The sequence below is a fragment of the Oncorhynchus gorbuscha genome, linkage group LG12 (assembly GCF_021184085.1).
Source record: "Oncorhynchus gorbuscha isolate QuinsamMale2020 ecotype Even-year linkage group LG12, OgorEven_v1.0, whole genome shotgun sequence".
Taxonomy (NCBI): Eukaryota; Metazoa; Chordata; class Actinopteri; order Salmoniformes; family Salmonidae; genus Oncorhynchus; species Oncorhynchus gorbuscha.
Window position 1 is genome coordinate 17,110,208 of NC_060184.1, and position 13,458 is coordinate 17,123,665.

A 13,458-nucleotide genomic window follows, 5' to 3' on the forward strand; every position below is an offset into this window, starting at 1 on the left:
CCCTTTGTTATGGCTAGCCTAAAGTTCAGGAGTAAAAATATGCTTAATAAGTCATAGGTTGCATGGACTCACTGTGTGCAATAATATTATTTAACGTTTATTATTGACTACCTGATCTCTGTACCCCACACACAGAATTATGTGTAAGGTCCCTCAGTCGAGCAGTGCATTTCAAACACAGATTCAACTAAAATAAAGATCATGCAGGTTTTCCAATGTCTCGCAAAGAAGGGCACCTATTGGTAGATGGGTATGTATTTAAACCAGCAACAACAAAAAACATCCCCTTTTCAGGACCCTGTCTTTCAAAGGTAATTCGTAAAATCCAGATAACTTCACAGATCTTCATTGTAAAGGGTTTAAACACCGTTTCCCATGCTCAGTACATCCGAACATCACACCTGAGGGATAGGTACAGGATGGCAACAACAACTGTCTGAGTTACACCAGGAACGCACAATCCCTCCATTAGTGCTCAGACTGTCCTCAATAGTCTGAGAGAAGCTGGACTGAGGGCTTGTAGGCCTGTTGTAAGGCAGGTCCTCACCAGACATAACCGGCAATGTCGTCACCTATGGGCACAAATCCACCATCACCGGACCAGGCAGGAATGGCAGAAAGTTCACTTCACTGACGAGTCTCGGTTTTGTCTCACCAGGGGTGTTTGTCGGATTTACATTTATCGTCGAAGGAATGAGCGTTACACCGAGGCCTGTACTCTGGAGCGGGAAGACCGGTGTGTCACAGCATCATCGGACTGAGCTTGTTGTCATTGCAGGCAATCTCAACGCTGTGCGTTACAGGGAAGACATCCTCCTCCCTCATGTGGTAACCTTCCTGCAGGCTCATCCTGACATGACCCTCCAGCATGACAATACCACCAGCCATACTGCTCATTCTGTGCGTGATTTCCTGCAAGTCAGGAATGTCAGTGTTCTGCCATGGCCAGAGAAGAGCCCGGATCTCAATCCCATTCAGCACGTCTGGGACCTGTTGGATCAGAGGGTGAGGGCCATTCCCCCCAGAAATGTCCAGGAACTTGCAGGTGCCTTGGTGGAAGAGTGGGGTAACATATCACACCAAGAACTGGTGCAGTCCATGAGCAGATACACTGCAGTACTTAATGCAGCAGTACTTAATGCAGCTGGTGGCCACACCAGATATTGACTGTTACTTTTGATTTTGACCCCCCCAGGGACACATTACATGTCTGTGGAACTTGTTCAGTTTATGTTGTTTCAGTTGTTCAATCTTATGTTCATACAAATATTTGCTGAAAATAAATGCAGATGACAGTGAGAGGACGTTTCTTTTTTTGCTGAGTTCATAAAAATAAATAGAAAAGCAGACATTGAAGATCCCTTTGAGCATGAAGTTATTAATTACACTTTAGATGGTGTATCAATACACCCAGTCACTATAAAGATACAGGCGTCCTTCCTAACCCGCTTGCCGGAGAGGAAGGAAACCGCTCAGGGATTTTACCATGAGGCCAATGGTGACTTCAAAACAGTTAGAGTTGAATGGCTGGTATAGGAGAGAACTGAGGATGGGTCAACAACATTGTAGTTACTCCACAATACGAACCTAATTTACAGCACGGAAATGAAGCCTGTAAAGAAGAACATTTTTCCGGAACAGTTGAATCCTGTTTGCAATAATGCACAAAAGTAAAACGGCAAAATATAAATTCACTTTATATCCTGAATACAAAGCATTATGTTTGGGGGAAATCCAACAACACATCACTAAGTACCACTTCATATTTTCAAGAATGGTGGTGGCTGCAACAAGTTCTTTGGGGGATAAAAAGAAACGGAATAGAGCTAAGCACAGACAACATCCTAGAGAAAAACTGGGTTCAGTCTGCTTTCCTACAGACACGGAGACAAATCCACCTTTCAGCAGGTCAATAACCTAAAACACAAGGTCAAATACACACTGGAGTTGCTTACCAAGATGACATTCAAGGGTCCTGATTTGCCTAGTTACAATTTTGACTTAAAGCTACTTGAAAATCTATGGCAAGACCTGAAAATGGCTGTCTAGCAATGATCCACAACCAAGTTGACAGAGCTTGAAGAATTTTTAAATGAATAAATGGGAAAATATTGTACTACCCCAGGTGCGCAAAGCTCTTGAAAACGTACCCAGAAAGACTCACATCTGTAATCACTGCCAAAGGTGATTCTAACATGTATTGACTTAAGGGGTTGAATACGTATCAAAATTATTTTATTTTCATAATTTATTTACACGTTAGAACTTTCCTTCCACTGAGATTATTTTGTGGAGATCGTTGACAAAAAACGATAATGAAATATATTTAAATTCCACTTTGTAACACCAAAATGTGTAAAAAGCCAAGAGGTGTGAATACTTTCTGAAGGTACTGTATGCATGTGTACACACACACACACACACACACACACACACACACACACACACACACACACACACACACACACACACACACACACACACACACACACACACACACACACACACACACACACACACACACACACACACACACTTTTTGCAATGTAAAACACACACGTTTCCAATGCCAATAAATCCCTTAAATTATCACCTGTTGAATCCACTTCAAATCAGTGTAGATGAAAGGGAGGAGACAGTTTAAAGAAGGATTTTTCAACTTGAGACAATTGAGGCATGGATTGGGTGCGCGCCCATTCAGGGGGTGAATGGGCAAGGAAAAAAATATTGAAGTGCTTTGAACAGGGTATGGTATTAGGTGCAAGGCACATCGGTTTGAGTGTGTCAAGAATTGCAACTCTGCTGGGTTTTTCACTGTGTGTATCAAGAATGGTCCCCCACCAATGTTCCCTATAAGCTGCATGCAGCTCCCTCAAGACGCTGCGCAGAATAAATATCAATATCAATGTTAACACCATTAACATTTCCCTTTACTGTGAGAATTGTGATCGAATCAATGCAACATATTGAAACAAAACGAACTACAGAAGAGTAACTTCTTGTAGGCAGAATGCATCTGATTAGGCTTATATTGCATTGACATGCACGACTCCGCCCGTACTATACACAGACCAGTGCGGCATAACCAATCAGAGCTGCACTATTTGCAAATAGACCATTGCCATAAATGGATATGTGCCATTCACTTTTGAACTGGACTGTGTTTACAGCATGAGTGGTCATGAGTAGATTAGAGCTTGTTTTGAGATCAGAGCTGCATGTAGCCACTTGTGCACATTTGATCAAATCCTTTGCTAATTAGTGAGTTATTAGCCCAGTTATAAATCATTTCTAAATCAGTAATAGGGGAGTGATTGCTTTCAGCTAGAGCACAAAACATGTACATTTCTAGACATCTTTGGGGGGAAAAAGTCCAGTTAAGAGCTTTTTTTTGTCTTAAAGTGGCAGTGTTATATTTTGAGACAGGCTTGAATAAGCCAAGTAGTCAATAGGCAGAGGGTAGCATCATTTGTCTGAATCTTATTAATATGGTATAGGAATAATAATAATACCATTTCATTTTGTAAAGTGGTTTCTTGTATCAGACAGCACATTGTCAGTCACCTTTTCCTACATTGAACACCACATATTGGCTGCTACTGTAGGCTGAATGTTATGTAATGCATTTTGTCCATTGTTTTTGATGGTAGGCCTACATGATCAAATAGCCACAGTAGCCTACTTAACCACGGTCTGAAAATAACTTAAAGCAGGTACAGCATCAGTGGTCACAGTAAACGCTCACTCAGCAGACCTGAAATGGAGTCAACATTGGCCAACATTCCTGTTGAACACTTAAGACACCTTGTAGAGTTCATGCCTGGACAAATTGAGGCTGTCTGAGGGAAAAGGGGGCGCAACTAAATATTAGGAAGGTGTTCCTAATGTTTTGTACACGCAGTGTAATTAATATACACACACACCAAAATATAGATGCAACATGAAACAATTTCAACAATTTTACTGAATTACAGTTAATATAAAGGAAATCAGTCAGTTGAAATAAATTCATTAGACCCTCATCTGTGGATTTCCATCCGCTGGGGAGCCATGCTCAGCCAATCAGAATGAGTTTTTCAATCTTGGGAGCCAGGACCAACCGCTCACCCGCACGACACCATACACGTGGTCTGCAGTTGAGAGGCCTGTTGGATGTAATTCTCTAAGACCACTTTGGAGGTGACTTATGGTACACCAATTGCATACTACTTCAAAACTTGAGACATCTGTGGCTTTGTGTTGTGTGATAAAACTACACATTTTAGAGTGGCCTTTAATTGTCCCCAGCACAAGGTGCACCTGTGTAATGATCACGCTGTTTAATCAGCTTCTCAATATGCCACACCTGCCAGGTGGATGGATTATCTTGGCAAAGGAGAAATATTCAGTAACAGGGATGTAAACAAATTTGTACACAACATTTGAGACCACGAAGACTTGTGCGTATGGAACATTTCTGGGACATGTTGTGTTTTATATTTTTGTTCAGTATTGTTTTTTTTATATATTTTTGTTCAGTATTGTTTTTTTTATATATTTTTGTTCAGTATTGTTAGCAATTGTGCTAACACTAGTTAGCAAATTCCTTCAAACTGCACATAAAAGACGGTATCCATGAGTTCATCTGACTAGGGAAGTAGATACCGGGTTTCAATGCAAAAATCCTGTAGTATCAGTTTAATGAGAAAGTCCTCCAATCCTGCATCACGTGGTACTCTGTGTATACAGCTGTGGGACCTACCTGACTGTATAGCTGCCATTCAACTGGGCAAGTCATAATAAATTTGACAACATGCAGGATACATGTACAGTACTGGAATGGTGGAACAATGTAACTATCTGATGCAGGCTAGATTACTCATAGCAAAACCAGACAGGATTAAAGGCTGCTTAGTCTAGTAATAATGTTTGAGTCCAAAATGGTACCCTATTCCCTTTATAGTGCACTACTTTTGACCACATCACTATGGGCCCAGGTTAAACGTAGTGCTCTACAAAGGGAATAAGGTGGGATGCACCAATGAATTCAGCATTTTACATTTCCCATTTGTTCTTACATCAAAACCACTCTGTTCTTCTCATTAACAATACAAGAACAAAATTAAAGAAACCTCAAACCTGACATCTATAAAATAAAAAGTGAAACAATTCAAGACATTAAAAAGCCTGTCTTGTAATAATCCCCACTGAATGAGAGAGAGAGAGCCAGAGCCAGAAAGAGAGCGGGTGAGAGAATGGGCCAGGCTGGCAGTAATATGCATGTGTTGGTAAATGAGAGAATGGGCCAGGCTGGCAGTAATATGCATGTGTTGGTAAATGAGAGAATGGGCCAGGCTAGGCTGGCAGTAATATGCATGTGTTGGTAAATGAGAGATTCTCTGGTGCCTGGTCCGCTGCCAGCCAAGACGCCACGTGTTTCAACTCCAAAAGTAAACAATGAAGAGTTTCAGCCACAGGCGCCGTCTCGCTCTCTAGCTCGCTCTCCTTCTCTGAGCATGTGAACTCACGTGACCCTACCATACTCACACACAGAGACAGCGAAAGTGAGGGAAAAAAAACTACTGCCCCACTGGTCTGTGGGAAACTAGGTCAGACTTAGGTCATGGTTGTTTATATAGACAGCCACTCCACACTCCTCCCCTATTCAGCTTCTCTAGGGGGAATCCCTTCCCCCGCAGCTTGATAGCCCTCTCTCCCCCACAGTCTAACTCGCACTCTGTATCTCTCCCTCACGTTCCCTCTTCCCTGCTCCCTCTCTCTCTGACATCAGCCATTTCGCCTGGGGGGGGGATCTCTCTCTGTATGACAATCACCTGTCAGACAGAAATAGGCCCACGTGCAAGGAGGGAGCAGCCAGCCCAGGGAGAATGGAGATGGATAGATGAAAAGCTGGGTGACTGAATGGGTCTGCCTGTGGATGAAAAGCTGGGTGACTGAATGGGTCTGCCTGTGGATGAAAAGCTGGGTGACTGAATGGGTCTGCCTGTGGATGAAAAGCTGGGTGACTGAATGGGTCTGCCTGTGGATGAAAAGCTGGGTGACTGAATGGGTCTGCCTGTGGATGAAAAGCTGGGTGACTGAATGGGTCTGCCTGTGGATGAAAAGCTGGGTGACTGAATGGGTCTGCCTGTGGATGAAAAGCTGGGTGACTGAATGGGTCTGCCTGTGGATATATGGACATGATCCTGGTCATGCCTGTTTATAATGGCTTTGTGTGGGTGTACATGTGTCAACCCCAGCAGGTAGCTTATACCTTTAGTCGACACACAAGTGATCCCAACCCTGCATAGCGTGCAGCTCAGCTAGGAAAGCTACAGTCTCAAGTGTTTTACTCACCCGGTGAGGGTGGCTGGATCTTAGCCTGTTTCTTGGTTTCCCCCGGGATCTCCAGCGGCGGCTCCTCTCCCCGCTCCACCCTGCACTCATAGGCAAACAGGTACTGGATGTACTGCTTCTTCAGAGAGCTGGCAGAGCTGCTGGACGTGCCCACGTTGAGATGGGTGGACAGCTCCCTCCACTTCTTGCTCTTGTTCACCTGCAGGGGGAGGGGGGCATATGGCCGACAGGAGACTCCTGAGCAACCAGGGCTGAGTATGAAACCGTATATGATGGGGTAGAACTGGGACGGTATAGCCAGCAAGGGCCATAATGTAGTTAATTTAATAGCACACTGGGATTGGGTCAGGGAGCAGACCAGGGTCTAGATTTAGCCTTTGTCAATTTTTAATGTCATTTTGACATCCAGGATAGGCCTGGTGGTCAGGCAGCTTCCTCCAGGTCCCCTTTCATATTTCTATTGACAGGGAAGTATTAAGGTAGATAGGGAGACAGATGCGTGACCAGGGCTGTAGACCAAGTGGCAGAGACGGTATATGTGTTGCGAACACAGGAGTCACATGTCGCACCATGGCCAGGCCCCCTCTCTCAAACACACAGGTCTCACAGACTCACCATGGCCAGGCCCCCTCTCTCTCAAACACACAGGTCTCACAGACTCACCATGGCCAGGCACCCTCTCTCTCAAACACACAGGTCTCACAGACTCACCATGGCCAGGCACCCTCTCTCAAACACACAGGTCTCACAGACTCACCATGGCCAGGCACCCTCTCTCTCAAACACACAGGTCTCACAGACTCACCATGGCCAGGCACCCTCTCTCTCAAACACACAGGTCTCACAGACTCACCATGGCCAGGCACCCTCTCTCTCAAACACACAGGTCTCACAGACTCACCATGGCCAGGGCCCCTCTCTCTCAAACACACAGGTCTCACAGACTCACCATGACCAGGCACCCTCTCTCTCAAACACACAGGTCTCACAGACTCACCATGGCCAGGCACCCTCTCTCTCAAACACACAGGTCTCACAGACTCACCATGGCCAGGCACCCTCTCTCTCAAACACACAGGTCTCACAGACTCACCATGGCCAGGCACCCTCTCTCAAACACACAGGTCTCACAGACTCACCATGGCCAGGCACCCTCTCTCAAACACACAGGTCTCACAGACTCACCATGGCCAGGCCCCCTCTCTCAAACACACAGGTCTCACAGACTCACCATGGCCAGCCACCCTCTCTCAAACACACAGGTCTCACAGACTCACCATGGCCAGGCCCCCTCTCTCTCAAACACACAGGTCTCACAGACTCACCATGGCCCGGCCCCCTCTCTCTCAAACACACGGGTCTCACAGACTCACCATGGCCAGGCCCCCTCTCTCTCAAACACACAGGTCTCACAGACTCACCATGGCCAGGCCCCCTCTCTCTCAAACACACAGGTCTCACAGACTCACCATGGCCAGGCACCCTCTCTCAAACACACAGGTCTCACAGACTCACCATGGCCAGGCACCCTCTCTCAAACACACAGGTCTCACAGACTCACCATGGCCAGGCACCCTCTCTCAAACACACAGGTCTCACAGACTCACCATGGCCAGGCCCCCTCTCTCTCAAACACACAGGTCTCACAGACTCACCATGGCCAGTCCTCCTATTTCTCGAACACACAGGTAGAGGCGGCACAGATCCAGGGGCTTCCTGCCCACGGCTGGCAGCATAGGTACAGGCGTGCCCCTCTCCTCCATGAAGGCCAGGTAACGGTCCACCCACACCTGCCTCTCGGGCTCTACGCCCATCTCGTACAGGATGCGAATCTTCTCATTGGTCATGGTGGCCGGGCTGGTCTTCTAAAGGTGCGGGGCATAGAGTAGAGGGGGAAGGGTCAGTCAGGGCTACTACTGTTGTCATTGCTTATGGAGCACGGTCACGAGGGTCATATAGACAGAAACATGTTCAACATCCAACTGTATATTATTATATGACTTGTTGCATTCAAGCCCAGTTGAATGGCAGCTATACAGTCAGGTAGGTCCCACAGCTGTATACACAGAGTACCACGTGATGCAGGATTGGAGGACTTTCTCATTAAACTGATACTACAGGATTTTTGCATTGAAACCCGGTATCTACTTCCCTAGTCAGATGAACTCATGGATACCGTCTTTTATGTGCAGTTTGAAGGAATTTGCTAACACTGAACAAAAACATCAAAACGCAACGTGTAAAGTGTTGGTCCCAGGTTTCATGAGCTGAAATAAAAGATCCCAGAGATGTTCCATACACACAAAATGCTTCTCTCAGATGTTGTGAACAAATTTGTTTACATCCCTGCTAGTGAATATTTCTCTTTTGCCAAGATAATCCATCCACTTGACAGGTGTGGCATATCAAGAAGCTGATGAAACAGCATAATCATTACACAGGTGCACCTTGTGATGGGGACAATAAAAGGCCACTCTAAAATATGCAGTTTTGTCACAACACAATGCCACAGATGTCTCAGGTTTTGAGGGAGTGTGCAATTGGCATTCTGACTGCATGAATGTCCACCAGAGCTGTTGCCAGAGAATTGATTGTTAATTTCTCTACAATAAGCTGCCCCCAACGTTGTTTTAGAGAATTTAGCATACGTCCAACTGCAGACCACGTGTATTGCGTCGCCCATGGTGGCAGTGGGGTTATGTTATGGGCCGACCACAGACAACGAATACAATTGCATTTTATCGATGGCAATTTAAAAACACAAATGCCATGGAGGCCCATTTTTTTTGTTGGTATTTGTGACCAACAGATGTATTCCCAAACATGTGAAATCCATAGATAAGGGGCTAATTAATTCATTTCAATTGACCGATTTCCTCATATGAACTGAAACGCAGTAAAATCTTAGAAATTGTTGCATCTTGCGTTTATATTTTTGTTCAGTATAGTGTTAGTGCAATAACATTGGCTCGCGAAACTACCTGTAACTTCCTTCATACTGGACACAGAGACATAAAATGGTATCCATGAGTTCATCTGACTCAGGGGAAGTAGATAAAGGGCTTCATTGCCAAAATCCTGAAGTACCCCTTTAACATACTCAGTCATCAATAACAACCAATACAAACAGAGAAGCATTTGAGCCCTTGTGGTGCAGCAGGACTGCCAGGTTACCGGCACCGTATGGAGAGATAGGAGAAAAGAGTGTAAGAATGGAAAATTATTGGTCCAATTGTATACATGACTTAAATGAGAACGTCTCGGTCACAAACATCACCACAATCATATTTCAGACAAAAACAAAGACACTAGAATATAAAAACGACAAGCTGTAAAAAACTAAGCAAAAAAAGGAAATATATAACCAATCCAACAAATGAAAAATGGAACAGAAGTGAAAGCGAGTTGTTGCGGCACTTATAGGGCTGGTGGGCGTGATGTCCTCCACCCCATGACAAGAGGACAGACTAGCAGGGCAGCTACAGCTCCTCTCAGTGTGACGAGGAATAGATGGGCGTACACACTCATACACGCGTCAACACACAACAGGGCCACGTGATGAGAGATGGCAGGAGTTTGAGAGATTGCAGTCTGACTTTATCCTTTTCCCTCGCTTTCTCCAAAACATAGTCACACACCCATGCAGAAAGCACACAGACAGCAAAACCTGTCCTCAAAGACATCCTGGGAGAGTAAGAACTCTGGGCCATTGGCTGCAGACAGCACTCTCAGTCACACACTTGGTACAGCTCTGTTCAGCGCTCACCTGGAGGCTTTAAGGCAGAGCACATAGTGGAAACTACATGGTGAGAGGAGCCATACAGACAGATTGAGCAACGGCATTCTAGGGCAGTCTGCCAAACAGGTGCATGGCAGGAGCTTCAGCAGCAAAGGCCACAGCCATTATTACTAGCCCTCATGTTGTCATGAGTGGAAACATGAATCCACGCAAGCTACTGCTGTTGCCATGACAGCATAAATGCACAAAGCAGTCAAATGTATGAGGAGTGATCATTAAGTAGACACAGAAGAGACATAATAGTGGTTCCTCTCAGATCAGTTGGGCTGACAGTCTTCAGTTTGTGATCAAGAGGATGTTCTCACAGCCGGTAATGAGGTGAGGAGACAAATGAACACAGAGGGAGAAAAGCTGTTCACATTCACACAACTCTCAGTCTGGAACCAACCACACAGATGCGTGCAGAACCAAACCAAGCGAGGGGGAACTTGAAACACGAGGGAGGGAGGGAGAGAAAACAGAAAAAACCCAAACTCTGACAAGAGAAATAGGAGCTCATGAGAGAGCACAGTGAACAGTAACAAGTTCTTTGCAGTCGAAGGGAGACGGTTATTTTAGCGTGTCGGTCTGTGTCTATCACACATCCAAATCAGTCAAGAGACAGGCAGGCAGACAGAGACATGAGTGGGGTAATAATGATCAACAACTTGCTGAAAAGAGAGTAGGTCTTTTTACCATAAAATAGCACTGCTATAAAGAGGCATTTATTTTGGAACAGTCTCCCAGTAGTAACAGAAGGTAAATAGAGAGATAGAGAAAGCGACGTCTTCCTTTAGAAAATCCTCACAATGATGCCAAACGCAGGATGTTTTTCTCAATTCTCTGCATTCCTTTTTGTCTGCTGCCTCATTAGATGCTGTGTTTGTTGAGCTTTGCCACATTCAGGTTCCTCTTCCATACACACGTGTTATTAGGACATGCTTTGAGAGGTACTGACGAGGGGCCTGTTAGAACTGGAACTCCTACCTTGGGTTTAGGTGGGGGCTCGGCGGCAGGACCAGGAGTATTGCTCTCCCTGTACTGCTCTGGAGGTCTCGGTTTGGGGTCAGTGGGACACACCATCCCCTCTCCTCCCATAAGCATGGGCCCTGTGGAGGAAGGGTGGAAAAAGTTCAGCCTCTTGTTCACTGTTATACTGGGGCTTGTGACTGTCTGGTATACATGGACAGTGTGCGGAGTAGGTAGATACCGGAGGGTGCGTTGTAGGGAGGTTGGGGCCCCTGTGGGGTCATCCTCCCAGAGGTGTTGGCCCCTGGCTGCTGGCTGTAGGGGCCAGCAGGGCTGGAAGCCATCCCTCTGGGGCTCATGCCTGGATGGTGAGGCATGGGGGTCATTCCCTGCCTGAAAACCAAAGAACAAGAGATTGGGTCAGTCATTTACCATCTCCGTAATACACAACGCTATTACCAAAGGCTTTATATTCATACACTACATTTAACTATTAGTGGAGGCTGGTGAGGGGAGGACAGACCCATATAAAAATGTCTGGAATGGAATTGAACCTCAAACACAGGGAAACCATATTGACCTGACGGACAGATGGAGTTGTGAGTGAGACAATATGAATAATGCATGTTGGTCATCAAAAGCATCAGCAGCTTTTCTCAACTCCAAAACACACAACACAGGGACAGAGAAGAAACGTTGAAGACGTTTTAAACCCTGTGGGAAATAATACCCACATCAAAAGGCTGGGGAGTCAAGTGAAAAGTAATACCATTTATTTCCTGCTCTTTTCCAACCCCCAGCCAGACTTCCTGGGCGCTGAACAGCACACTGAGGGTGGGTCCTAATAATATCCCCTTCCTTCCAAAATATGCACTTGTTCACTTCCCTTCACTTTTTTGGTGGTGGAGAAAGAAATCATGCCCTGGCATTTAGGCTGCTCTATTTAACCTGGTAATGGACCCAGTGAGGAGAAAGACTAGGTGAAGACTCAGTGGTTTGGTGATTTGGCAACTAGGCTATTTGCCCCACAGGCTGCCAGCCAGCTACACTTGATTCCTCCCACTTAATTTCCCCTCTAAGGGAAATGTAATGAGGACATGTCCCTCACCTCTAATGGAGTTACATTCCCAACCAGTTAACCATTGTGTGTGTCCCAAACAGCACCCTATTCCCTATATTTAGCACTACTTTTGACCAGGGACCATAGGGCATTGGTAAGAAGTAGTGCAGTAAGTAGGGAATAGGTGGGCATAGTGGGACGCAACCATAGTCTTCTCCCAGCCCCAAACTAAAGTATGTTCCCCCTGGATTGACGACACTATGTATTGGTCATTGAGAGGCTTTCAAACCACCGATCGGACATATTGCCAGTCGCCAGTAAGAGCAATCTTCCATAGGAATTCATGGAATTTCAATTAAACCTTAAGGACAAAATTACATGCATTTAATTATTTGTTTGTTGTAGTGGGGACAGTGACATTAGTAATGTCTAAAAATGATACTTTAAGTAAAATATTTATATATATATGTTTTGTTTATATCACATAATTTAAAAGTATGCATTAAGGTGTCCAATATAATAATTGTATGTAGACGTTAATAAAAGCATTTCTATAAGTTCTAAAATAGTTGTTACAATGGAGGAGAGCCAAGATGGAGGCACAGTGGCTTCAATACCATGCCCCCTCAGTCATCTAGTGCCTTTGGAAATTATTCAGACCCCTTGACTTTTTCCACATTGTTACGGCCTTATTCTAAAATGGATTAAATAAAACCTACAAAATATACCCCATAATGACAAAGCGAAGAGGGTTTTTGAAAGTTTTGCAAATGTATAAAAACAGAAATACCTTATTTCCATAAGTATTCAGACCCTTTGCTATGAGACTCGAAAAAAATGAGCTCTTATTTCCATTGATCATCCTTGAGATGTTTCTACAACTTGATTGGAGACCACCTGTGGTAAATTAAATTGACTGGACATGTTTGGAAAGGCACACACCTGTCTATGTAAGGCCCCACAGTTGACAGTGAAAGTCAGAGCAAAAACCAAGCCATGAGGTTGAAGGAATTGTCTGTAGAGTTCCGAGACAGGATTGTGTCGAGGCACAGATCTGGGGAACGGAACCAAAACATTTCTGCAACACTGAAGGTTGGGGACCTAACACAGTGACCTCCATCATTCTTAAATGGAAGAAGTTTGGAACCACCAAGACTTCTCTTAGAGCTGACCACCTGGCCAAACTGAGCAATCGGGGGAGAAGGGCCTTGGTCAGGGAGGTGACCCAAGCGCTTTAGAGTTCCTCTGTGGAGATGGGACAACCATCTCCACAGCACTCAACCAATTAGGTGTTTATGGTAGAGTGGCCAGACGA

General features: G+C 45.2%; 1 pseudogene across 1 annotated transcript in view; it reads right to left on the bottom strand.

Moving 5' to 3' along the window:
- LOC123990614 overlaps positions 1-13,458 on the bottom strand; it is a 117,808-nt pseudogene that overhangs the window by 29,095 nt on the left and 75,255 nt on the right. Inside the window, exons 10-13 of the transcript XR_006830685.1 lie at positions 11,325-11,476; positions 11,102-11,223; positions 7,992-8,201; positions 6,337-6,535 (exon numbers count right to left, since the gene is read on the bottom strand). The product of XR_006830685.1 is annotated as an AT-rich interactive domain-containing protein 1B-like (transcript). The remainder of the gene's footprint in view (positions 1-6,336; positions 6,536-7,991; positions 8,202-11,101; positions 11,224-11,324; positions 11,477-13,458) is intronic.